The sequence below is a fragment of the Struthio camelus genome, chromosome 10 (assembly GCF_040807025.1).
Source record: "Struthio camelus isolate bStrCam1 chromosome 10, bStrCam1.hap1, whole genome shotgun sequence".
NCBI classification, from domain to species: Eukaryota; Metazoa; Chordata; class Aves; order Struthioniformes; family Struthionidae; genus Struthio; species Struthio camelus.
The window spans coordinates 10,248,774-10,272,402 of NC_090951.1; the positions used below are offsets into that span (position 1 = coordinate 10,248,774).

The window sequence follows — 23,629 nt, forward strand, 5'->3', positions numbered from 1 at the left end:
ACAGAAAACTGAATTCTGACAGCTTGTTTCCTTTTGTGTATAAATTCAAACTAGCAGTACAAGCTTGGGTGTGTCTTTTCCCCATTTAAAATTTTTTATTTGACACTTAAAGTCTCAAAAGATTGCTACCCAGTATATCAAACCTTTTTCCACCTCACTGTGGACTGAAGTTGAGAATTCAGAATTCCAGTCTTAAAACCTATGTAAGTGACTACTTATAGAGAAACGAAGTGAGATGTGTAATATAGGTTAAAGGAGGTAATTGGAAATTTACCTCTGTTCAGATATGTAGGCCTCATTAAACATGCTAGCATTGTAATAAGACAGGGAAATTCTAAGTAACTGAAAACTAATCTTCTCTTCACACGGCATTTGTGCAGAAACAAAGCTAAACAGCAGTTTCCTTCTGTGATCTCCTTTGTATGCCAGTGATAGCATGTTTTTCCTGTTACTAGGTTTACTATGTGAGAATTGAAAAATAAAAATAAAAAGGACGTTATACCTGAATGAAGAAATTTATATGTCTTGTAACACTGAATTTATCTATCCAGCAAGTGAAACTAAGTTTCTCACCCTATCTGAGCTTTAATTATGCCAGCATTCCCTATCTGAGGTCCCATGGGTTGACCCTTTACTCATATATAATATTTTAACAGGTAATATATTTGAAAAGAAACTTATCAATCAGTCGTGCCTCCTGTCACTCCCTTTAGAATTTAGGTGTATCTATTCCCGTAAACATAAGGGGGAAATCTCTCATCAGAATACAGTTACTTAATGAAATTCTGGCCATCTTTAGTTCAACTGAGTAGCCAGGCCTATGTTATAGACCCAAATAAGCTCAGTACTGCCTTTCTCCCTGCACTGTTGTTCTTCGTTCCATTAACAATAGTTAAACATGAATATTTACCTTGTCAACTGTTTGATTATGTAGATACTATAACAGGAAATTTGCATTCCTGAACAGGCACAGCTGGAAACAATTTAAGAAAAAAAAAAAAAAACCCTTCAAAGGAAGAGAAGAGAATTTAAGAAGCATATGGATGCCCAGGTTTACATGATAATCAACAAAAGCAGTGCTTGTTCCTCCTCTTTGCAAGGAGGCACTTCACATTCCAACCAGAGCGAACACCCTACAGTCACTCTGCGGGAAGCTTTCTTTCAAAAATAATTTCCTCTAACTCTGAAATGTAAAAGAGTCTATAAAAATAGACATGACAGCTTCTCAAATAAGATATGAAAAAAGCCTGTGTAGGGACCCGGTTTGTAAAATTAGCTTATCTCACACACTAGTGAGAACGGTGGATCTTCAAGTTTCCCTTAAAGGTTATACTTTCCAGCCCTTCGATTTGTGAAAATTGGAAGTGTAGCTGCGAAGTCAAGAACAAGAAGAGTAGAACTAAACTATGAAGTGAGATATAGGAATGAGTGCCAGGACAGGCAAATCAAAACAACAGCGACAATAGTTACATAACTGCGCATGGAGGGGACACTCAGTCAAAGAGAAGACAACTAATTTAATGTTCATTGTGTCTCTTTTTGAAACCTATATATGAACTTGATACCCAGTCAGGAAGTCTTAAATCAACCCAAACTTCCTTTAACTTCATTCACTGTTGACAAACTGTGTATGAACAAGAACTGAGCTTTGCTTGCAAAAGTTGGCCCTTGAGTTTAGTGAATGACAGAATAAGAACCTCACACGCTGAGACAGAGCTCTTCGTAGCTAAGAAGCAAAGGAGTTTGCAGATATTCCAACTTATTAAATAGAGTGCTGTTGGTTTCGCTGTCAAACACACTCTCTTGGGGCCTGATACTAATTGCTGCAGTCCACCTTAATAAGTCAGTGCAACCACAGACACACATCCTATACAGCTGGCCACAAGGATGTTATGGTATACAGCCCATTTGGCTACCACAAATAAGACTGTCATTCAAGGACATTTCCAAAGAAATGAAGCATCTGTCAAGCAGGACTTGAGTGCACAGAATGCAAAACCTGTGAATGAGTCAGCTAGACAAAGAGCTTTAATATCCTGGTGTTGTACTTTTTATCTTAGACAATTCAGATGGGATCAAACATTTGACCCTGTAAAAATGACAGCATTTACATATCTATTATTATCTATTACATTTAATCTGTTTCCCTGCTAATTTTAGAAAAGTATGGATACTTCTATAGATGGAGATTTCTCACCTCTAAAGAATCACTGGTTTCAGTAACAGCACAATAGAAAGTTACAGAGGATATTAAAAAATTAAAGGCTATCACAGCAGCATATATAGCCTTTTTAGGTTTAAGGTTTCCAGTACTGCCCTGTTTCCACACTTTCTGCAGCTGCCTTCTCTGAAGCCTAAGAGTCACCACTAAACTCGTTTTCTAACCCAAGTCTGAGCGCTCTGTTAAGCTTTGTGGCTACAGAAAACCTTGCAGGTGTTAAAACCAACCAATAAACTTGGTTAAATAAAACCAATTTGGAATTAATCACCCATTCACATAGGCCTAGAATAAGAAAAGTATGACTCCTTTTGATTGAAAAAATGAAGGTACAAGCCTACCTGTCAGAAAATTTCTGACATCGCTCCTCATAAATGCTACATTTCTGAGTTTTCAAGAGGTTCTCTGATGTTTTAAACAAGAAATTAAATGAGTGTGATCCAAAAAATGCAGCTCATCAAACCATGCTTTACAGGCTTAGCCAAATGGCCAGGGTCCTACAGCACCAGCTCCGCTGAGCGACAGTTAAGACCAATGGATACACTCCAGGAAATCAGATGAGAAAAATCACTTCATAGAGCACATCGAGCACGGGATTACTTATTGCAGAACTTCCTTATATTGTACATTTATCGGAGACACGGCAGAAACAAGAGACTAGCTATCTAGATATCTAACTTATCACTCAGCAGATCATAGGGTTGGATGTACTACTCACCTTTACCCACTGGAAACCTGTTGCCAACTTCTGTAGCATATTCCGCACATTTGAAATGCCACTTAACGAGACTACGATGACAACGCAGATATAAGTTTGCTGCTGCCACTTATCCAGTATTTCAGCTCTGGCTGCAAAGAACGAAAAAGTTCATTTGAAATCCACTGAAACTTTGGTACCACAATAAAAGAAAATCAAAGTCTAGCCTATAAACTAAGTAGCCCAAAGAGAGTTTAAAGGCTAGCAATTAAAGCAGTATGCATGTGCCAAGGACAGAATTAACAAGAAGCTTTTTCCTTAACAGACTTACAAGAATGCTCCCATAACTAAAATGCTGGAAGCCGTATCAATATTCCTTCACATCTTTTTTGTTACCTCCTGAACAAACAGAGCTCTATGGAAAAATCTGTTCTGGGAACATTATCCAATATAAGACATACTGTAGGGAGAAAAGTAACAGCTGCAGATATCATTAGCCAATACGATGTGCTTTGAACATCTCAACGTGCTCTAAAGGCATATTGGAAAATTAGTATTTTTACCGTTATGATGGAGAAAGAAATAGATTATTTTATTAAGTGGAACTACCACTATAGCAGGGAAAGTTTATCTAGGATAAGACATTTGAAGGAAAAGAACGAAGCAAGAGGTGCCTCTGCCTATGAGAAGTTCACTTATATTCGTTCCATAAAATGGGGTAGCGAGTTGAGACATTCTGTATAAATGACACAGAAACAAAATGAAACCAACTGAATCACTGCTTAAGAAGAGAATCCTTAACCTTTCTTGCATTTAAATTAAGAAGTTAAGAACGCGCTCTATGTGTATGTTTCAATATATTGCCACAAAAGTAACAAATACATAGTTAACCTGATTGAAAGCAAAAGAAGAACTGTTATATACTGATATAGACTCTGTATTTCTGATACTCACTTGATACCCTGGACAGGCTCTTACATGAGTACTAAGAGAATGCTCCTAGGAAATCAGGCTAGACTACCTAGATCTTTCAAATTTACTAATTGAGAATTTCTAGGAAAAACTACTGCAAAATAGCTTCTGTAATTTGGGTTGATACTATTTATATACATCCTAATCAGTAATTTTTTGCAATATTTTACTGTTAAGGCTGCCTAAGCTATGCCAATCCTCCATTTTATGCTCACTTTACATTGCCATTAGAGCATTCAAATTTTACTGGTAAAAAGTTGTCCAGCAGCACGTGGCAAATTTGAAAGCTACTGCTAAAAGTGTCCAGGAGAAATAAACAGGCATTGCCTGACTGTTACAAGCAATATTACATAAAGACCTATTTCACACTAACTCCATCAAAAGAAGACATAAAAACACGTGGCTTCTACAACCAGTTGTAACTGCAGATATACCGATTGACTCATTTTTAAAAAAATTTGTAATGCATGTCCAATAAGCAACACATTCCTGGAAAGTGAGTGTTGCTAAGATAAGCTCTATGAGTACAGCACGCTCTATGTGATGACAGAGTAGCTAATATACAAAGCAGTTGGTTTATTAAATATTCTGCACATACAAGATATTTATGCAATTTACTATGAAGTACACATAGCATTTTAAAATATGCTAATTTGCAAGCAAATTCTGTTTTTCTTTTCATAGAGGATCTTTTTGAATTAATTCACCATTCATTTGAATGAATGAGAAGAATGACAGAAACTGAATTAACTTTCTCATTTTGATAACTGGCTCAAGTGACGTCAAAATCTTCGCAGATGCATTTGCAGCTCAAGGTTCCTTTTTTGCTCAAGACATCTGAAGTTGCTTAGGTTCATGTTTCTCAAAATATCCTCTTACATATCCCCCATGGGCTAATTTTTTCAAGATCTGCTTTTGATTTTAAGAGCTGCAAATATAGCTGGTAATAGATAGTACCAGTCTTCAGCTTGACCTGCTACACCATTTCAGCTTTTTTCTCTACATGAACCTGAGCACCAGCCAGTGAAGTGCATATGTACCTTATAATTAACTGTCAAATAAGGACTCCATTTTCCAGTTATACAGCATTTAAACAGCCATCAGCGGTTACAAATCAATATTTTTGATAGTACTGATCATTATCTGAAGCAAATAAATCTTCATATTAACATCAGGCAAGGAGACAGAGAAACTCCTCCAGATATGAATTTTCATGAAAAACATTAAAGATTACTGAATGAATTCACTGTCAATATAAATAGCACAGGGTATAGCTTAGCCGATAAATTGTGATACATACGTAACCTACTTTACTTACTTTACTGTACATTACATTGCTTATTATTTTCTGCTACAGCCAAATATGTCTTCAATAATAAATTTATACTAACTGTATAATCTTCAAAATTGGAAAAAAAAAAGCCAAAAGAAAAACAAGTGCTGTGTTTACAGAAGACTGTTTCAAAGTCCAGTTACAACTACAAGAAAACTCAAAAAAACCTCCATTAAACAGTTCCAACGTACCAAATAGATTTGACACACAGGCACTTTAAATCAAATCTCCTAACAAGATTTTTTCATTTTTTATTTTTTTGCAAACTAAGCCTTGTCTTCAGAGTCGGTTTATACAAAGTGACAACTTGAACAATTTTTGAAATGTTGCTAGTTAGAGGAGGGGGAAAAAAAAACCACCCAAACCCATTGTCACTATGGTAATTATTTCACAATGCCTGATGTTAAATGGGCAGTCCTGTGGCCTAAGAAGCAGCTGAATCCTGCATTGTCCTTGCATGATAAAAAGATTTGCGAGTCTGAAAAGCAGAGGAACGGAATCTCACAGCTTCTTAGACTTTGCACTGAAAGGGCCATTGTAACATCATCATAAATCCTGGGCTCCCCAGGCACTTGACAACTAAAGCAGTGGACAATAGAATTCTTGTGTTGAACAAAACACTCCTTGTCTGCCAAAGGGCTTATCTGCTTCATTTACAAATGTCTTTCATTGTACCAAAATAATTCCCTATTAGAAAAACTATTAGGAACAGAACTAAATAAATATTCACAGCTTTGTGGGCTGTCTGGCCAAAGGAATAAACTAATACAATCAAGGAGCATAAAAAATATGAGATTTAAATCAAGGAAAGACAAAACAACCCCAAACCTCTCTTCATTTTCTCTTCGCCTTATTGCAGGGAGTTACACTGAAAACACATTTCTCCACATAAAAGAGACCTAGGGTATAGAACACTGACTAAAAGAAAAGTATTAGAAACCTGGAAAGAGTTCAGATTAGACTAGAATTGTGTCCAATCTGCTTTTAAAGTTATGTATTTCCAGATCAGCAATTACAGAAATAATAAATTTACAGCCATATCTGAGAGTTTTATGAAATGGAGATAAAATATTTACAAGCCTAAAAAGAATAAAAAAAGGAAACTTACATATATTTAACTTCTTATGTGTAAGAGATACAAAGGCATAAGGGATCAGTTTCCGAAATGAAATGGCGGTGGCCAGCTTATTGCATCTTTTTTCAAGAAGCTTAATGAAAATACTGGCAGTTACCACAGACAGAAATGAAAGAGAGAATAAAGATTTTCAAAAATATTTACTTGCAACTTAAAAAAGCACTTGGACCACATTCAGAATTCTATTGCATCAGGTTACCACATAAATAGTTATTTGATTACAATTTACTAGAAAAAAAACTCTTATGGGAAGAGAATTTCCAACATACACAATCAGGAAGGGAAAAAATGCTACCAATCTAAAGTATGACTCAGGCATAATCAAAACGGACCATATGCAAAGTATCAATGCAATCCACATGGTTAAATTAAAACCTAAGTAAATTGAATTTTCTTGAGTGAATTATATTATTGATTATAAATTATTTATTTCAATCCAATAAGAAAACAATGTTTTTACATAGCCCAGGCAAATGGGCTGAGTGGCTGAATAGCTTTCTTTCTGCGTTTATTACAAGCCTACAAAATCATACAAATATTTCTAACCTGCATATCAAACACATATTCAAGGAAGTGAGAAAATGAAATATTCAGATGGTACAAAATTAAGAACATTGATACTGTTAAAAACACAACAAAGAGTTTAACATCATAAAAATAACAAGAATATAAGCTTGCAACCACGAAAAGATGGAACGCAAGATACAGGAATACGTGAGCTTTCCGTGGTTCTGCCATAGATTTCCTGCGTGACCCTGCCACACACCACTTAACCTTGGAGCCATTTCTAAAAGTGAACAAAGGCATGCTATAAAACATTCCACCTATGAAAAACGCAGTAATCAGTATAAAAATCTGAGGAAAGAGGCTTGAATTCAGACCTCCCACATGCCAGCCGAGTATCTCTTCTGTTTGGTTGCAGACCCTCATCATTTTTTCTCTCTCTCTCCTCAGTGAATAATTAACTATTCTGAAGATAGAGGTAAAAGTTTTGATGAATAAAGAGTTTAAACCTGAGTTCTCATATGCCATTTCTTCATGTTTCCTATTCTGATCAGCAGACCTCCACAACTCCCCTCCCTCTTGAAGCTGTATCATCTGTGTAATTTGCAAAAATTTATCCTGATCATTAGGCAATTGGCAGTTCAGGCATATGTCTTTTTCTTTATTTCTACTTTTTTAACAAAACTGTCTCCTGCCAGCTCTCTTAGTTTTAGTCTAGTTCCTACCACATAACCCAAAGCCACGCCACATTTTGACCAAGTTAGCAGTCTCTGTTCAGGAAGAAAGAAATGGTTCTGTTTCAAAGCTTAAGTCTCTTAAAGCAAAACTCTGTAGTATTTAACCCTGTTAGGGAACATATATATTGGGTTGTTTTGGTTAGGAGGGTAGTCTCCTTGGCTATGCATATATTGCTCCTGCACGCAATTATACTAGCACCTAAATAAGCTTATGCTCTGAATCACCTTCCAGGAGAATCTGTCTTTTTCCACCTACCGCAGGCATCTAAGTAAGGTAATATGAATCCTCACACGCAGCAACCATATACAATCATAGAATAATTTAAGTGGGAAGAGACATCTGGAGGTCATCGGGTTCAACTCGGCCACTGAAAGCAAGGCCAACTTCAAAGTTACACTGGGTAATTAAGGATATCGCTTTATCAATGCTAATAGCTTCAAGCTGCAGCATGACAAGCGCTTTCGGTATTGACATGAGAGCTCAACAGGCTCACCATCTTATGCTGAGAGATGGAAACATGAAAAGAAACATAAAGCAAAGGGCAAACATTGCATCAAGAAGAACAGAAAGACAACGTTGCATCATCTGCCTTATGAATACGGACGCACACAATTACAGGGTCTAGGACTTTGACCACTGACCACATCTGAGGTCTGGGACCCCCATCCGCAGTGCTCAACGCACGTCCCAGAGCCCCTGAACTGCGGTACTGGAGCAGCCGCAGCCAGGCGGCTGCCGTCCCAGAGGAGCACACGGCTCCCCCTTCCATTGCTATCACATCTGGACACCTCACACGGCTTGTACTACCTCCTGGTTCTGAGCTGGGGAAGACACAGCGCTGAGCCCTGGAGAGGCTAAGCATTCTGCCCATGACCGCATAGGAAGACTGGAAAACGAGGGCTTGAACATGGATTTTACGTACTCATTAGCCAAACAGGTGGACTAGAAGCAAAGGACAACCTTGCTACTCAGCAGAGATATCCTGTGGAAAGGCAGCATATGTGAGAAAAGGACAAAAACTAAGGTAGAGAACGTTTCATATAAACAAGGTTCTACCCAAAGCAGATAAATAGCTTGTTTCTCTTGTTAGACTACGCCCCTGCTTATGACCTTTCTGATTTTATATTATTCTCTCTACCAAAATATTTCCACCTGTGAGTGACATCCGTTACAGGACGAGCAGTCACCTTGGTGCGCACTGCTGGTGTGGGAGATGTCCAGCACATTGCAGTGCTGTGAACGGGGAAGCTTCCAGCTGTCGCGCGGTGACAACTAGCTGAGCGTACTAAGTTGTTATACATGAATGCCATAAACAAAGTTTGCAATTAACATACTAAAATATCTGTGTACTATAGCAGAATACCTATATACTTTCATGAGAGACAAAAGTATGTATTATTGGTGTTCAGAGTACTAGCAGACTGCAGACTGAAGCCCACATCTTACCTGTTCAAGGCCAAAATAAATAGCAATAAGGTAATAGTTTCACGTGGGCTCACAAGTGACAAAATTACCCCCCATCAAAAAAACTTCCCCCATCACACGTGCACCAAGGCACAAGGCCCTGTGCTCACCCAATACAATATGACTTCATCAGTTCATCTCTTGCTTTTGGGTCACAAGTGCCTGCAGGCAAATGATAACCCCTTGAGGATAAAGTCTGTATTAATTAGCATCATGCTGCTTCAGTCCCATCCTATCCAGGTACTAAGAATACAAGTGGATATGGAGGCCTGAAGGCAGGTATGTTCTGTCATTTTAAATATCATAAAAATCAAGCCCTCCATTTCCATAAATCCAACTTCTCTGAGTTTCTTCTAAAATTAAATTTGGGAGAAGAGGATCCACAGTAAGTACATATATTTTTTATACACATATGCCTATATCGATATACACGTCTAAATAAATCTTAATACAAGTATTTTGTATATCTTTTTTCACACAGAAAACATTTCAGTGCACCACACTATTTATAACTGGAATTCCCTGTGTTTGGAGAAAGGCTCCATTTGTGCTGTAAGAGCCAGACTTTTTATACTTGCTGTCTACTAGATTAACTTAAACATATGTTCTTAAACCACTCGCAATAAAATACTCACAAATATTCTCTCTTGGATAAACATATCATACATACAAAGCACTCAAAATCAATTACTACCATCACAAAAAGCATACAGAATTGCTCTAAACCCTGCTAAGTCATGCTGGAACTCAGCTTCCACCAAGACCAGATGTCAGAGACTGCTAGAGCGGTTTCTTGTCACCATTGACATATTTGTATGGCAAATTTTCACCACAGATTTTTTTTTTTTTGCTTGTTTCCTTCCTTCCCTTCCCACTTTCTCATTCGTATTCCTCCGTTCTTTCCTTCCACTGTACACAAACGGCCTGATCCTGCTTCTACTGTTAACAATAGCAAAGCTTTGACTGTCTTCACTAGCACTGGGTGCTTACTTTATCTTATCCTTTTCTGCTGCTAGTCTAAGTAAGCTGTTTTCTATTTCTTTCCTCTGGCTTTCTTCTGTTCTCTTTTATCAACCTCTTCTAGTGACCTGAAAAGAAAACCTAAAAAGTGAGAGCCACTGAAGTATATGCTGAATGCCCCCATTAGCCAAGCTGTAGGGGACACTCAGCACAGAAAAAAAAATTCAACTAACCTTTCAAAAAATCTTTATATAAATGTTCCACAAAATCTCCCTGCTGGTTACAGGTCCACTAGAGACACCCAAGAAAGAATAATCCTGAGACATCAGAGATACTATAAAGGAGACGAGCTCTGAATTCGTCCAAGGGGCTCGAGAGATGAAGTTCTTTGGTTGTAGAGACATTTTTACCTACCTTCTCCCTTTTATTAATAAATAAAGAAAAGAGTAGTTGTTTAAAGCCACCACGGAGATCTGACGCTTCTGAATTTCTGTGTGCCTCATTCAACTCACCGAATATCTCTGTCATCCCAGAAGGATTCATGATTCATTCTGGAAAGTCTATTGCAAATCTGGCAATGACTTTTCAAACATTTGTAAAGTTTTTTAAAAAAGTTTTCATGCTGTACTGAATACAACTCTTCCCTCTACCCAAACTCCCGCTGGTTATAGCTTGTCTAGATTTAGGAATGGTGGAATGAGGGGAAAAGGGGTAGTAAACTCTTTTTAGGTCAACCTAATGGCATATGGTCTCTTCGTCTTTTCCTCATTTCCTTTTGTGTTTTCCCCAGGGATGTTAGAGTTGGCTTCCCAATAAAGGACAAAGTCAAATACATTGTTTTGCCCATAAAACAGCCTTTACTTATTGACATCAAAAAGTCAAAAAAAATCAGGAAAGAAAAGCTGAACATTACTGATTTCCAAAAAAAAAAAAAAAAAATCCTTTAAATGCTACATTTCAGTTTTAAGAACTGAACAATACCGACTGACTAATGTTTGATAATATTCCCACCAGTTTACCATTTTCAAGATAAGGTAATTAAAGACACAAGAAAATGTCAATAGGTAAGTGTAATATTTGGAATATGGGCAAATACTAGGAGTTTCCATTAGATATAGTGCGCAATTCACACTCACAACTCATGCCGCTTTCCAGGATTTCAGTAACGTTTATAGCAAGGACGATATGGTTTTCCAGCTCCTATCATTTCAGGATATTCCACTCTAAAAATTACAATAGACTTTAATTTTTTTTATGGACAGTTATTTTGTCTATATTTGATAACAGGCCTACCTGTCTATTCTTGAGAGTTAAATCATAAATGCAGATCTCTGTTTCAGCCGCACAGTGTAATGAAGTGCTCAGAACACCAAAGTTCACAGCTGAAATTAACCAGAATATTCGACTATATTAATATTTAACATTTGTCTGCTATTCATTATGCCTCCCAAATACCACTGAGACTTTAATTTTCTGTGGTGCAATTATTACAAGCTATGAGCAAGTGCATTATGAGGTTTCTTCAAAACAATGATTGTGAAAAAGAAGTATGCATAACCAAATAATAACATCGCAAGTGCTCTCCATATTCAGGAGAAACTGCATAACGAGGGAAGAATTCCTACTGATGCTGATGGGAATTTTGCCTGATGAAGAAAGTCCTTGGTACTATAAATGCAATTGCTTTACATAATGATAAATGAGCTCCAGAGTACTATACCTCTAGCAATTAACTAGTAGACTCATACTCATCCAACCAAGAGAAAAGATGTATTTATGAAACACTAAGGATGATAAAAAGGAAAAAAAGTAAAAAAAAAAAAAAAACCCGAAAACTTACTTGTCTGAAAGCTGAGACCCTATCTCTACTATTGCAAACGTTTCTTGAAAAGTGCCTCTTCTCTCTGCCTTTCAGTTCTCTCCGTTTGGGAGTCAGCACGGAGCGCCCAGACAAAATGGAAGAGTGCATATGGGAACAAGCTACAAAATAAAAATCAAACATAACTTCATAACAATAGCAGAGGTCTCTTTGCCAGCTGTGTAGAAACGTGGATCCCCAGCAAAAGCATGAAAATGTCCATTTGCAAAAAGCTTATCTTAAAAAAGAAAAGCGGAACAACTTCCATACAGGAGGTCACTTTCTTCCTTTTCAACTAAATTGGAAGTTCAGAGATGGAAGAATATTCCAGGCCATAACCTATGTCTCCTGGGAAGCCGTGGGCAGATTTGCTGGGAGTATCTACACGGTATATTGCTGGCAGATGTGAACTTTTTCCGCCCGAGCTCCAAGCTGAGCTGAAGCTGAATAAATGTGGTTAGCACAGAGCCGAGCCCAGCCCACCACGTCCTACTGAGAGGCAAGCCACATTAGCTGGTGCGCAGCCCTGCTAATTCAGCTTTGGCACTGCGATAAGCACGGCCGAGCAGCTCTGCTGGGCTGACGGTCCAGCTGCCAACAGAAGACTTTGTAGACATGCCCTCTGTTCCTCAGTTTCATCTCGAAACTGCAAGTAATAACTAATGCCTGCATCTCAAAAGGATATTGTGAAGGTAAGTCAATTTATTCTCATGATAAATGTTAAGATGCTCTAAAACTAGCAGTGTGTTAGTCCAGATTATTTAGTCATAGAGCCACGTTGCGATCACTTAAGGTCATAAACCTTTTTCCCTGTGTATGCTATGGAACTGAGCCAAAATAAAGCCATATACATACTTTATGTTCAATTTGATGAGCTCTCAACTTGGATAGCATAAAAAAAGATACTCATGCCTTCGGTATTATCTTCAAGTTAATGAGACGCATGACTATTTCCTGAGCTAATTATCTAAACAAACCTGTTATTTTGATTTCAGAAAGTGTCAACTTAAGTGAGTTTTATTAAAAACAAATCACCGAATAGGTTTTATCTAAGAGCATGGACGATTTTGCTTCAACAAGTTGCTGATTCCCCAGTCAGTATTCACAGCAATTGTGATCATAATGTAGTCCTTTTTAACAAACAGCACTCTATGCTAAATTATAGCTGAACGTTTTTGAAAGTTTGAGAAGTTGCAACTGACAATAATAAGCTTCCCTTCTCCCTTTCTAAAAAGAAATCTAATGATTCATTCTGTCAATCTTGTGCAAAATGTTCAGTTCTTACATTAATGTTTACTTATTACTGTAACTGTAGTGCAAAGAGAGAGGATGAAGAATAAATCACAGAAGCTCCACTAAATGCTGGCTTTTTGCTTTTGTATTTGTGTTTTATTCATGTCCTGCTTTATCCTTTTATTTTTCAGGGCACAGGAACCTCCTCGACCACATTTAAGAGGATAAACCTCAGCAATCCCCCACTCCAAGACAGTATAATTTTATGAGTGGCTACATAAATTATATTCCGAAATATTTCATGAAGAAACATGTTGTGGTATTGAGAAATACATAATGCTTTAACTCAAAAGCTCAATATTTTGTGGTTTGAAACACCGCACATTCATGCATATGGTACAACAGAACAAACCAAGATGACCGAAAGCTGCTAACTTCAGAGCAAAATCCTGTGCTGTGTGAAACAGATGCATCTGCCCAACACGAGGGCAAACCCCCCTTTCCTAATGCAAGGCTAGGGCCCGGGAAACGGCCTCGCACTGGAGCATAGCGCAGCCGAGTCCGGGCTCAGATACATGCTGCCAGCCTCTTCTCCTCCTATACAATAATCAGCACATTTACCCAAGCTCACACGGCGCGTTCATGGCCTTTATAGCCTCTGTAAACACAAAAACCTGGAGAGCTGTTCTTCCCGCTATACAGATATTAATAAATGCCTTAGGAATGGGAAATAAAATTGTATACTATCAAAAATATGAAACACAGACAGCTACGAGGGAAGAGGAGTTGCTGAGTTGTACATTTTCCCTACAGATTTCTTTGTGCTCTCAATTTCCAATATTAAATCTACTTCGTTCCTGCACAAAAATATCGCAATTAATTAAAAAGAGTAATCGCAGGAAAGGTTACTTACAGGGAAGAAAAAAATTCCAAGGCATCCCAGAGATTTAGGAGCATAAATTCTATTGAAAGTCACAGGGGTTAGGTCCTTATAGGATTACATCGCATTGATTTTGAAAAAAACTTTTCATCCTAGGCACTTAAAGATCTGCCCCTGTAGCTGCAAACTCAAACCTCATAGTTAAATGTAATAAACCCACATGTGCAATGAAAATTAAATGCAACTGTTCCGTACCTTTCAACAAATGTCACTTATTTTCGTTTCCAAAATCAGAGCCAACATTAGGGCTACGGTTTAAAGAGCTTATCTTCCCAGAAACTAGGGAGGGAGCAGATTGCTGAATTTTTGTATGGACCTGGCAAATCACTGCCTAAAGATACTTCAGGGATCTGCTGGACTTAAGAGCAATCCTGAGCAACACCCCATTGCGCCGGGACGGCAAATCTGCCACCTCTAGGAGCTGTCCACTCGCCGCGACGGCCCAGTGGCTATACAGGACACTGCGCCTGCTAAAACCAGCTCTGAAGAAAACAGAACAACTTGTGAAATACGAAGACAGATTTAGTGGTCCTGATATAAAAAGGGAGCCTTAAGAATGAAGCCAGCAAGCTTTGGAGAGCCAGCAGGCTCCCATGTTAGCCATATGCCTTCATATGTCTGTTCTGGGGGAGTGTTGCAGCTCCTGCTGTTCCATTCTTCACTTTTTAAAGAAAATGTTACAGGGCCGCAAGGACTCACAAACATTTGTTGACATTTCTTCTGGGTCAGCCTTAGGAGTTCTGCAAGAATTTAAACATATGGCAGTATTTAGTTGCATGAGGGAATGGGCTGTTCCAGAGAAAAGCAGTATTTAGTTGCAAAGCAGTTTAGCCACCATAAAGGTTGAGTTTCGGCAAAAATTCAAGCTTTTCTCATTTTATTTTTCACATTGTATTTTTAAAGCAACAGCAGCTTATCAGATGAGCAGTTCACAATACTTTCTCCAGCCCTCCACACAAGTGGTGTCTTGCTCTGGGGTTCTGGGCTTGATAGATTTTCCATTTGGCAAGGGGTGAAAAAGAAGGGACAGACTGACTACTAAAAGGAAGATTATTTCCCAAACTTGTCAAAGAACCCAGAACAGTCACTGTATTTTGAATCAGAAGCCAGGACTCCTTGAATTGAGTGCTTAACACGGTTGGGTAACAACACATATGCATTTGCAAGAGAGGAAATGGATTTACAAGGTTTTTTTTATTGTTATTCAGATGACATTGTTCTAAGTCACTCGCTGGTAAATGCACAGTGGCTCACTTGCTGGCATTCTTTATATCTTGCTGTTAAAAAAATACATTGCACGCAGAGATCTGAGCTGAGGCTTCATCTCAAGCCATGAGTAAAGGGCAGTACAATGTTAAACTTGCTCAGTAATGCACGGGGAACACACCCGATGCAGCTATTCTGATCCAGCTGCAGCATCAGGTGAATAACATAGCAACCTACCTCACACGGAAAGGTAAAAGCCCTGTGAAGACTCTTTTTTCCTTCAGTGCTTACTTCCCTCAACATTACAGCATGGTAATGAAGAAGCTCCTGCTGCTCTTTTCACTTGCACGATATTAAATAGGCCAAAATTTTGTCTACTAATTATATTGAACTGTATTTAAAATGAGAAATTTAAGTAGTTGAGACGAGAGGTCTTACACAGACTATTGGGATGCAGGAGTTATTCTCTGTTAAAAACTGTTTTTCTGGACTATATGACAAACATGTTTTTTAAAAGGCAGACCAGACCAAGAAATTATGCTGTTTCCCAAAGCGTTCTGCTGACTGATATCTAATCTAACACATTAACTAATATTAACCAGAAATTGCCCAACATGAGCTACTTTGCTGCAATCAGCTGCAGGCATTGCAAGCCCCTGCACCCACTCCCCCCTTCGCAGCAGAGGCAGAGTGCGTGCCTGCACCGAGCAAGGGCACCGGAGCGGGACAGACTAGCGTTTCCTCTGCGCTGGTGAAACATCTGCCCCAACAGATAGCTCATTAAAAGCTAATACATAGATTGAGGAGACCAAGGATTTTGATGGCATTTTTGAATGAGTGAAAGCATGCCACAGAATTTTGATTCAATGCTGCTGTTCAGTAAACCTCTCTGGGGTGCTAGAGAAGGCAAGATTACACTAGTTAATTCTGGAGGAAATAAAAAGAGGCACAGACTAAGCCTTTCCAGGCTGGTTTTGAACAACATTTTCAAGCCTAGAAATATCCCAAGATCATTTCGGTGAAAACAGTTGGAATAAATTCATATTTGAATAACTGAGATGGATAACAAAATTATCAGAAATTGCAAGGGAGAAGCAAGGTTATTTCATTTAAACAAGTATATTGTACAAATAAATAAAACAGAGCTCAATCAGGAAGTTTAAAAGATATATGTAATGTGCTCTTTGTACTAGCTTCCTTGGGAGTTTATTAGCTGCCAGCAGGCACTGCGAGGTGTATTACCACTGCTGTTAGCTAGAAGACTGCACGTTGCTTGTATGCATTATTTTAACTCAATTAGAGAGACTGGAAAAGCATCAGACATTCTGAAATTTCAAACGAGTCAGAGCACAGAATTTTGTCCCTGGAAAATGGAGATCTACTATTTCTGTGATTAAACCTGAGCTAATCACAGACATGCTGGCGGGGCAGACCTGGGCTGCGGACACCCCACGCATGGACTGAGGAATACGTGACAAGCATGGAAAACCATGGCATCTGGGAAGAAGCTGCAGACCCCCTGGGGCATCTGCAAAGACAGTGCCGATTTTCAACCAGACTACAACTTTGACACTGTCAAGGCAAGAACTACTGACTATAATTTCAGTACTTGCAATGATCTGAAAGAATATTTATTACTGCTCTACAACATTTCTGAGACAAAAAGCACCATCAAAACCACAACAGATCTTGCTGAATTGCTGCATTACTAAACAGAGAATACTTTTATATATTTTAATATGAAGAACATAGAATCAGCAATAAATTTGGAAGCTTTAGTTAAAACTGTAGTTCCATAATTCGAGAAATCAGCAATAGTTAGGACATCTGAATGACGCGAGTAAAACTTCAAGGGCAAGTTACTTTTATCTAACTTTCACACTCTCAGCAAAACTATCTTTCTAATTTGGTGAGAAACATCACTTTCTCAAATGTTACGGACTTTCCGCTGTCTAAGAAACTGAGCACACAACCTCTCGTAAAGCTTTACAGAAGAAACATTTTATACTTTTGAAAAAATGAATTTGACATTTCCTGAAAGTTACCCATCTACATTTAACATGCATCCACAATTACCTTTTATTCTGGGCTGTTCTGCATGAAGGGTTCTGGTACTAAGGAAAGATAAAACTGGAGTTTCAGAACACTCTTATCAGTGTAATAGGGCAGGTAATGACCACAACGAGGCAAACAAAGATTGCTATGACAAGGAACTAGTAACTTCTGCAGAAACAGTAAATCAAGCAAATACCGATTGTTAGTCATCACATAACAAATCCTGATGAGTTAAGAGATGGGAAGATCTTGCTGACTTGCGCTCAGAAACAGAGTTTTGCCACGAGGGAAGAACCTTACCATGTATAAGGCAAGTTGCACATTTCGAAGGAACTAGTGTCCTAGATGGAAATCAGATGCAAAGATTTTAGGCAAACACATATTTGAGTCCAGTAAATCAAAGCTAGTAGTTGAAAACAAATAGTCTAACACGGCCGTGCCCCGCCTGGAGGCTGAATTGAAAGCTTAAGGACAGGGAAGCCAGGAGGATCAAAAGATATATCAGCAGCACTGGAAAAATAATAAAACAATGAATAAAATGGACTATACGACTCGCTGAAACGTCAGTAAGAAAATGGCATTAGAGAGCAACAGCCATCAGCCTGCAACAATAACTAACAGATTAAAAATAACTTGTATGCATTCCAAGAGTGGCAGGAAGATTTAACTGCAAACTTTTCATTGCCTGCAAAAGCAGGGCTGTAAACCAATTAAAGCTGGAAATTCTAATGAAATTTGTGTACAAGCAGTACACATTAAATTCGCATTCATGCCTAAACTATGATACAGGGCAAGACACACAAGTCTATTTTTATCTTTGAGCAAGACAAACAATGGAAATGTATTTTAAGTGCCACAGTGTGAGATAAAAGGGACGCAGGATTCTCGAGTCTACAAATCAATGCCATTTTTCAGGGGAAAAAAAAAAAAAAAAAAAGATGGATTCAGTTCTGGATCGGGGCAGATAGTGACAGCATGTAGTATGGAATAGCAAGGCTGTCCTGGGTTGAGGGATCCCAAGGAAGTGACAGATTCTTGTAGGATCCTGGTGTTTTGCTAAGGGTTATTTTGAATGTTTAGGCTCAGAGCAGCAGGCAGAACAAGGCAAAGGGTGGGCAGGCGCGCTGCTGCGCCTGTGCAGGGAGCCGGCTCGTCTTCCGCGCTGGCACAACCATCTGCCTGTGTGCTGCGCTGCCGAATCAGCGCTATTGATCCCTGGTTGCACTAATGCAAAAGTCTTCTTGTAAAGACGAGCAGTTATGCTTTGGACTTTCTTGGATACAATTCTAGCTGTCAGCTGCATTGAGGAGAACCTAATTCCAATTATCTGAAGTCAGAGAACAGCTTGTTTATGTGTTTAGCTTCTTACCACCATCTACTCATTCCTCTTTCACATGATAAGAAATAGCAGTTGTTCTGATACACTCATGAGCAATTATAAAAGATAAGCAAATATTGTCAAAGTATCTATAAATATTCATTTCATACTAAATCTTTTTGACCAGGTTCACATACTTCTGTATTTTGTTTCTGCAAATGTTCTTTTACATTCAGCTTACTGTCAAGCATATTTGCAGAAACCACACATTTTAAGTAAATATCACAGCAGATATTGAATTTGTAACTGCTAATATTCATATCAAACCTCACTTGAGGAATTGCACTTACCCATTTAGGGAACGGAAGGTTATCACAGTACTTGCACGTTCCATCAACGTGGCTCAAAATTCATCAAAGGGCTTGCAAAAATTACCCAAATAAAATATGATCCTGCTAACAACGCACATTGGTGACATTGTGCAAGCAGTACACTGAGATGAGGAAAGCTGAGGATATACGTAAGTGTTTGTTGAATATTCTGCTGAGATTAACTAGTTTTCAATGAATATATTAGAATGTAACTAATGCATGAACATATTGCAGATAGAAAAGTGAGATGTCCCTCATTTAATGAATTCCTTGTTACAAATTAACCATACTCCTATAAAAAAAATACTTAAAAGTCTCAACTATATGCACAAGATGTTTCTATATTAAACACATTCATAATGCTTTATTAAAGGATACAATTTTAGAATAAACAACTGAAAATTACGTTAATATGGTTTGATGTTCTTCTCTGTACAACCAACGCAACTCCAGCTGAAAACAAGGCAAGCCAGTTAAATAAATGCTCTGGCAGCTGCTTGTTCGTGCCTTAAAATATTATCCATTACTTTGATGAAATCAATATATATTAATGAAATTATATTTTCACTTTTAAAACACTATTTCTGAAAGTCATCAAATGCAGCAACACGTAGGTGAAACAAACTTGAAGATTAATTTAAGTTCATAACTAGACTAGATCAAAATATTTTCAGCTCCTACACTTTGTACTATCCTTTGGCCAATATTTATATTTCTCTGCCCGCTCAGTCAGAGAGAATACTTCCAACTATTTGTAGTGACTCTCGTCCAACAAAGCTACTTCTTAGGCAGGGTTTGCTCCTATTGCTTTTTTTCTCAATATAACCCATTCAGCTAAACATGCTTCCATACTTCATCATTGTTAACAAGACTATGACTGTTCCAAAATCTCAAGAAGAGTTGTACTGCATCTTCTTGTATCTTTCATGTATATGAAGGACTATGAACTACAAAGAGGCCTAACTAACGTGAGAAGGCTGCGAAGCTTCTCTACCTGCCAATTTTCATTTCAACCATTGTAATAAACATCCCAAGATTTTTTTTTAAGCAAGCCTCTTGGTGGCACAATGCATACCTACTTCAGTTTCACCCTTTCATACCACGGCTGCTATGTATTGCAAGCCAAATGACACTGTTGAGACATCTAGCTATGGAGAAATGCCATAAGAAACCCTGTAAAGCTCAAGCACATGTGAGATTAGATGTTACATCCACTTGTTTACCTTAACTTATAATTAGAAATTATGAAGAAAGAACAATACATGACCATGACTTGATGGGAAGTTAGGAGGATCTGTTAGGATAACTGTAACAACCATTGTTAGAATTTCTCATTATCTATGTCCAGTTGAATGCCCAACATTTTTGGATGTTGTCAAATCTAAACCAACTGCAGCCCTATTTTCAGCAATAATTAGCTACAATTAGCAAACGTGACGGCTGCTTCAATCAGAAACATCACAAGAGAGGCTCAGTAATTCCCACTTGGGCTGAAATACAGATTTGATCAAGAGAATCTTCCACAGTTATTAAGCCTAATGAAATATATCAGCTCAAGCAACTATTATTTTTATTATCTAACACTACAAATGATTTTGCTTCTTTGAAACAATAAATGTGACAAGAACTATTCATAAGACACCTGCCTTCTTCCCAAAGCTTAGTCCCACTAAATCAGTAAGAAGTAGATACATCAAGCACAAGCACAACTCACTACTAGAATTTTTACAAAGATCAAGCCATCCTGAAGTATTACTGCTCTGCAGTCCTGGCTAGGACTTGATGACTGTATTCTTACTAGAAGTATCTCTGCAATATTAAGCAAGCCCTCCATCTTACCTCATCGCTGTTTAGTACAACCCCGTGTAAATTTGTACAATTCAAGAGTAAATTTTTCCTGGTCTTGGGAAGGAAGACTTCCAGGTTAGTAAATTGGTATTAACCTTTCTCACTATCCTGCATAAATACTAGTATTAAATTCAATAACAACTTCAGTTCAGAGTGTTGTCAGGTGATTTTGGCTGGAGATACACACCTCGTAAGCTCTGTGTGTTTAGCAACAGCTGAGGATAAGCTGTCTTCACCAAAGAGAAAGGAAAGACCAGGCTGATTGCGCCTGTGGGCAGAGCACAATTTTTTTCTACATAGCTAAAGTGCCATTACTGGGATGGCCTTCATTTCAGCCACTGCGCCAATATGTCGCCCTCCTTTCGTCCGAGATCAAGCTAGTTTTATATACTGAAAGTGCATATTCTTTTAATGTATCATTTTTTTAAACCTTAAATCTCTTTTTACAGTCCTCATTGCTCAGTCTTTTCCTGTATTGGCCTAGCTCACCTTCTTATTCCTAAATATCAAATGCTAAGAACATGTTTTTCCTAGCTCACTGGTTTTTCATATTTAGAAAAGGTGACAAAAACAGTAAAATTCAAAGCAGCCTGTAAAATACAGAGCAGCAGAAAAATGTGGAATGCATACAATTCAGTCAGAACTCTCTCTCACATATACATACAGAAGAAACCAAATCTGCATCCCATTTTCACTCAATCTAATTTTGGGGGAGAAAAGAGCAGAAGAAAATGAACAAGAATACATGCTAAAGCACAATGCTGCTGCAAAGAATATATTTGGCAAGCATATTTCTCAGCCTGCAGACAAAGGAAAGATTCAGTATCAGCTGATTCTCCTTCCCTCTATTTCATTTTGATTTGTACGGTGCTAAATCCCCACAGTATCAACTCACAGATGCGTTGCATAAGAAGCAATAACGGTGAGGAGGAAATAAAATCACAAAGGTTTCCACAGGAAGGAATGCTCCTGATATTCGTATCTCATGTCGCTGGCATCTTTTGTCTACTTGAACATCTTCCTTAGTGCCTCATTCCTGCTTAGCAGCTCCAGCACCTCTTAACCCAAGACAACTGTAACCTGGGATGGCGCTAATCTAAAGAAATACTAGCCAGCTGACTCTGAAAGAGTGAGAACTTGGCACTGGTATTTCCTTGGTTATCAGGAATAATGAAGTGCTTTTATGCATAGCAGAAAAATGCCAGAGAGCCATGCATACTGCAGGAGTACTAGCTTTCTTGGTGGGCAAGAAGCAAAAAAACTGTACTGATTTCTTTACCAGTTTTATCCCTGTGTAACTACTACTGACATATCCAAAGAGTGGTATACAGCAAAGGATTTTGAGGGTTTTTTTCGCTTTTTTTCCCCCCCAACTCTTCTTAAACAATCAAACCTTGAGATACGGACTATGAGAGAGACAGAGAGAGAGAGAAAAAAAAACCACCTTAGGTTTGAATTAGTCATGCTTTGTACTTAAAAGCTTATACGCAGAAGACCGGAAAATGGTGCTTAAGCATAAGCACAATAAGGATTGTATCCTACTGCATATGAATAACACATATACACCACCAAAAATCTGTTAGTGTCATGCCCTAGTTAAGAAATGCTTGATTTTGCTAATTCAATGTTGATATGTATAAATAACAATAATTCCTTCCACAGGTTCTAAATTTATGTTAGCTATTGGCCAAATTCAGTCCCACTCAGGTTACGCTGCATTCGCCAGCTTTGAGTCTCTTACACAAGGCTTTTATGTAACACGTAAGAAAACTCTTCAGAGACATTTTAAATTACTTACACAAGAAATTGTTCGTGGTATGACAGCAGCACCTATTGGCCTACAAGCTCTGTTTTTCTAAAGCCCTGAGAAAACATATTACAAGAGATGGGCACATCCATCTGAGGAGGTATGAAGATACGCATGACCTGACCAAGGCCATACAACAAGTCATTAAAAGGATCCACAATGCGGGGAGAAGAACCCACATTTTTTGCAAAGATGCCACTAGATTAGAAAACGTGATATGAACCTAAATATTCTATCATCTCTTAAATCTTTTTTTGCGTTTTTTTATAGGCTCTAAAATCCCTCTTTTCATTGAAAGCTTTTTCTGCTGGTGACGTCAGTGTTTTTTAAAAATGTGACACTAGAAGTAACTAAAAAGAATTCACGAAAACTTCAGAGAAGTCTAAATTAGAAGAGTGTCTCACTTTCTCTGGCGCCCTGCAAACGTGGGTCCAGTCTACACGAGTCAAAGATGTGCAGTTTCAGCCCCTCCTCACTGACCAGGGCATAAGACAAAAACCGAGGAACAGAAGCATTTCTGCTGGCAAAGAAAACTTATTTTGCGGCTATATGAGTTTTATTCATGAACTGATATAAGTATTTCTTCGTCAACACATGCTGTGCTTGAATAAGGATCGTTATCGATGTAAGATGTCTTGGCATCAGTACAAACTTCCTATTGCAGCAACAACGTATCTTCTGCACTAGGAATTTTTTTTTTTTTTTGCAATTTTAAATTACTAAACTGTAAAAAAAAAACTTGGAGCAAATTGTTTGGGCATAGTTAAAGAAGAGAGCTAATTTCTTTAGAAGGTAAGATCTTTTACTTTTGAAGTGAACTTCTTTTTTCTGTTATTGAGCCAAGCTAAAACTAATTACAAATACTAACAGCAATACAAGAAGTAACTTCAGACATCTTACCCATAAACCCCATTTCTATATTCTGCACCTCCGTAAGTCTGTGCTGGCAGATTTTTCCTGTTCGCAGCATGC

General features: G+C 38.1%; 1 protein-coding gene across 8 annotated transcripts in view; it reads right to left on the reverse strand.

Annotated features, from left to right (window-relative positions):
• The window catches only part of CDH11 (cadherin 11), a 72,386-nt gene that overhangs the window by 38,133 nt on the left and 10,624 nt on the right, over positions 1-23,629 (reverse strand). For 4 of the 8 annotated variants that reach the window (XM_009674713.2, XM_068955572.1, XM_068955575.1 and 1 more), the window contains one exon: positions 2,937-3,067. The gene's annotated coding sequence lies outside the window, so the exon portion shown is untranslated. Of the gene's footprint in view, positions 1-2,936; positions 3,068-11,314; positions 11,404-11,861; positions 12,004-23,629 lie in introns of those variants that run through there. The other 4 variants (XM_068955571.1, XM_068955574.1, XM_068955570.1 and 1 more) reach the window with 2 other exon arrangements.